At 33.8% G+C, this 4,297-nt stretch overlaps 1 non-coding gene across 1 annotated transcript; it reads right to left on the bottom strand.

Annotated features, from left to right (window-relative positions):
* Window positions 1-1,010: 1,010 nt before the first annotated feature.
* Window positions 1,011-1,115, bottom strand: LOC116902486. The gene has a single exon (XR_004388102.1). It is a non-coding gene; the product is annotated as a U6 spliceosomal RNA (small nuclear RNA).
* Between the last annotated feature and the right edge of the window lie 3,182 nt (window positions 1,116-4,297).

Below are 4,297 nucleotides of genomic sequence, written 5' to 3'. Positions count from 1 at the left end.
TTAGGTTCATAACATTTGTCTATTTCACTGCCTCTTTGTTTAGTTTCTGTTTCCATGATGAGAGTGAGGGGTTAAAGTCTTCTACAATTAGTATAAGGTTCAATGTGTGCTTTGAGATTCAGTAATATTTCTTTTACAAATGTGGGTGCCTTTGCATTTGAGGCATAGTTGTTCAGAATTAGGAGTTCATTTTTGTGGATTATTTCTTTGATGAGAATATAGTGTTCTTCATCTTTTTTAATAATGTTTGGTTGAAAGTCTATTTTTATTAGATAGTAGAACTGCTACCCAAACTTATTTCTTGGGAGCATTTGCTTGGGAAATTTTTGCTTTGACTTTGGGGCAGTAACTTTCTTTATCACTGAGATATGTTTTCAGTATCCAGCAAAAAGCTGGGTCCTTTACGTATCCAGCCTGTGAGTCTATGTCTTTTTGTTTATGAATTGAGTCCATTGATATTGATAGATATTAAGGACCAATGATTGTTGCTTATTTTGTGGTTAGACATGGAATTATGATTGTGTGGTTCTCTTCTTTTGGGTTTGCTCTGAGATTATTTTCTTGTATTTATTGGCTGTAGTTTTTCTCCTTGTTTTGGAGTTTTCGTTCTATTATCCTTTGTAGGAATGGATTGGTAGAAAGATATTGTGTAAGTTTGGTATTTTCATGGAATATTTTGGTTTCTCCCTTTATGGTAATTGAGAGTTTTGCTAGGTATACTAGCCTGGGCTCACAATTTTTGTTCTCTTGGTGTCTGTATGACATCTGCCAGGGATCTTCTTGCTTGTAGAGACTGTTGAGAAGTCTGGTGTAATTCTGATGGGTCTGCCCTTATGTATTACTTGAACTTTCTCCCTTACTGCTTTCAATACTTTTTCTTTGTTCTGTGCATTTGGTGGTTTAATTATTGTGTGATAGGAAGAATTTATTTTATGATCCCATCTGTTTGGTGTTCTGTGGTTTTCTTGTATGTTTATGGGCATCTCTTTATTTAGATTAGGGAAGTTGTCTAAAATATGGAATACTTCATGAATCTGTATGTAATCCTTGAGTAGGAGCCATGCTAATTCTCTGTACTGTTACAATTTTAGTATATGTGCTGCCAAAGTGAGCAGCAGTGTGATTTTCTTTTGAGAAATTTCATTATTTCACATATTTCTATACATAATACATTATGGATGCAAGGAAGATTTAAGCAGCAGTCCAAAAATTAGATTATAGATGGAATGTAGTATTATTAGATTTAAGACAATGGAATGTACTGGAAGTTGAGATTCCACCATAGTATAAGGGGACTGATTTAATGTGTCCAGAGACTGACACAGGGAACTAAGGAACAGAAACCAAGACTAATTGGCATCATCAGACCCCAGTTCTCCTATCAAAGCAAATATTGGGTATCCACACAAACTTGAAAAACAAGATTTGGACTTAAAATCACATTTCATAATGATGATGGAGGACTTTAAGAAAGACATAAATAATAACCTTAGAAAAATATACGACAACCCAAGTAAACCATTAGAAGTATTAAAGAGCAAATACAAAAATACCATAAAGAATTACAGGAAAACAAAACCAAACACGTGAAGGAATTGAACAAATCCATCCAAAATTTAAACGGGGATATATAAACAATAAAGAAAGCACAAAGGAAATCAACCTGGAGACAGAAAACCTAGGGAAGAGATCAGGAGTCATAGATGGAAGCATCACTATGAGAGTACAAGAGATATAGAAGAGAGAATATCAGAAGTAGAAAACAACGACATAACCATCAAAGATAATGTGAAAGGCAAAAAGATCCTAGCCCAAAACATGCAGGAAATGCAGGACACAATGATAAGAGCAAACCTAAGGATAATATGTATAGAAGAGAATGAAGACTCCTAATTAAAGGGCCAGGACACGTTTTCAACAAAATTATTTAAGAAAACTTCACTAACCTAAAGAAAGAGATGCCCATAAACATACAAGAAGCCTATAGAACTCCAAATAGATCAGAACAGAAAAGAAATACCTGCTCTCACGTAAGAGTCAAAACACCAAATGCACAAAACAGAAAAAAGAATATTAAAAGCAGTAAGGGAAAAAGGTCTAGCAACATATAAAAGCAGACCTATAAGAACTAGAGCAGACCTCTCACCAGAGACTATGACAGATAGAAGATCCTGCTGGGCAGATGTCATACAAACCCTAAGAGAACACAAATGCCAGTCCAGGCTACCATAACAGCAAAAGTCTCAAGTAATAAAGATGGAGAAACCAAGATATTCTATGACAAAGCCAAATTTACACAATATCTTTCTACAAATCCAGTCCTACAAAGTTAATAGATGGAAAAGTCCAACACAAGGAGGGAAACTACACCCAAGAAAAAACAAGAGAATAAACTCCTTGCACAAACCAAAATAAGAGACACACAAAAACATAATTCCACCTCTAACAATGAAAATAACAGGAAGCAACAATCATTATTCCTTAATAGCTCTTAAAATCAGTAGACTCAATTCCCCAATAAAAAGACATAGACTTACAAACTGGATACATAAAGAGGACCCAGCATTTTGTTGCATACAAGAAATACACTGCAGGACAAAGACAGACACTGTCATATAGTAAAAATCTGAAAAAACAACTTTCCACGGAAATGGTCCAAAGAAATAACCTGGGGTAGCCATTCTAATATTAAATAGAATTAACTTTCAACTAAACTTCATCAACTTCATATTTATCACAGAAAAAATCCACAAAGATGAACTCTCAATCCTAAATGTCTATGCTCCAAATGTAAGGGCACCTACATTAATAAAAGAAACCTTACTAAAGCTCAAAGCACACATTGCTCCTTACACAGTAATACTAGGAGATTTCAACAGCCTACTCTCATCAATGGTCAGATCATGGTAACAAAAATTAAACAGAGACATAGAAAAACTTACAGAAGTTATGAACCAAATAGATTTAATAAATATTTATAGAACATTTCATTCAAAAACAAAAGGATATGCCTTCTTCTTCTTAGCAACTCATGCTACTTTCCCCAAAATTGACCATAAAATTGGTCTCAAAACAGGCAAATAGATGCAAGGGGAATAGAAGGCAAGAAATAATCAAACTCATGGCTGAAATCAACCAAGTAGAAACAAAGCTAACTATACAAAGAATCTACAAAACCAGGAACTGGTTCTTTAAGAAAATCAACAAGAATGATAAACCATTAAATGGATTAACCAGAGATCACAGAATGTGTATCCAAATTAAGAAAATCAGAAGTGAAAAGGGAGACATAACAACTGAATCTGAGATAATTGCAAAAAAAAAATCATCAGACCTACTACAAAAGCCTATATTCAACAAAACTTAAAAATCAGGAGGAAATGGACAATTCACTCAAAAAATACCAGGTATCAAAGTTAAATCAGGATCAGATGAAACATCTAAACAGCCCTATAACTCCTAAAAAATACAAGCAGTTATTAAAAAATCTCACAAAAACAATAGCAACAACAAGAACAAAAAGAGCCCAGGAACAGATGGGTTTAGTGCTAAATTCTGTCAGACCTTCCTAGAAGACCTCATAAGGATATTGTCCAAATTATTCTGCAAAATAGAAACAGACAGAAAACTACCTAATTTCTTCTATGAAGCCAGAATTACACTTAAACGTGAACCACCCAAAGATCCAACAAAGAAAGAGAACTTCAGACCAATTTTCCTTATGAACATCGATGCAAAAATACTCAATAAAATTCTTACAAACTGAATCTCAGAAAACATCAAAACAGTCATCCATCATGATCAATTAGGCTTTATCCCAGGGATGCAGGGATGGTTCAATATACAGGAATCTTTCAAGTTAATCCACTGTATGAAGAAATTCTAAGAAAAAAAAAAGCATGATCATTTCATTAGATGCTGAGAAAGCATTTGACAAAATTCAACACACCTTCATGATAAAAGTCCTGGAAAGATCAGGAATTCAAGGCCCATAATTATACATATAAAAGCAATATGTAGGAACCAAGTACCTAACTTTGAACTAAATGGAGAAAAACTTGAAGCAATCCCACTAAAATCAGGGACTAGACAAGGTGCCCACTCTCTCCCTACTTATTCAATATAGTTCTCAAAGTCCTAACTAGAGCAGAAAGAAAATGAAAGGAGGTCAATATTTATGGCGAGATGTAAATGGGAAGATTTGGCATAAAATTAAATGTTAAATTCTTTGATAAGACTTTAGAAAGTTAAACTATAATATAGTGAGAATCTCTAAAACATTAATTAAAAAAAGAAA

Source organism: Rattus rattus, chromosome 5 (genome assembly GCF_011064425.1).
Source record: "Rattus rattus isolate New Zealand chromosome 5, Rrattus_CSIRO_v1, whole genome shotgun sequence".
Taxonomy (NCBI): Eukaryota; Metazoa; Chordata; class Mammalia; order Rodentia; family Muridae; genus Rattus; species Rattus rattus.
Note: the sequence above shows the minus strand (reverse complement) of the source record. Positions and strands in the feature narration are given on the sequence as shown.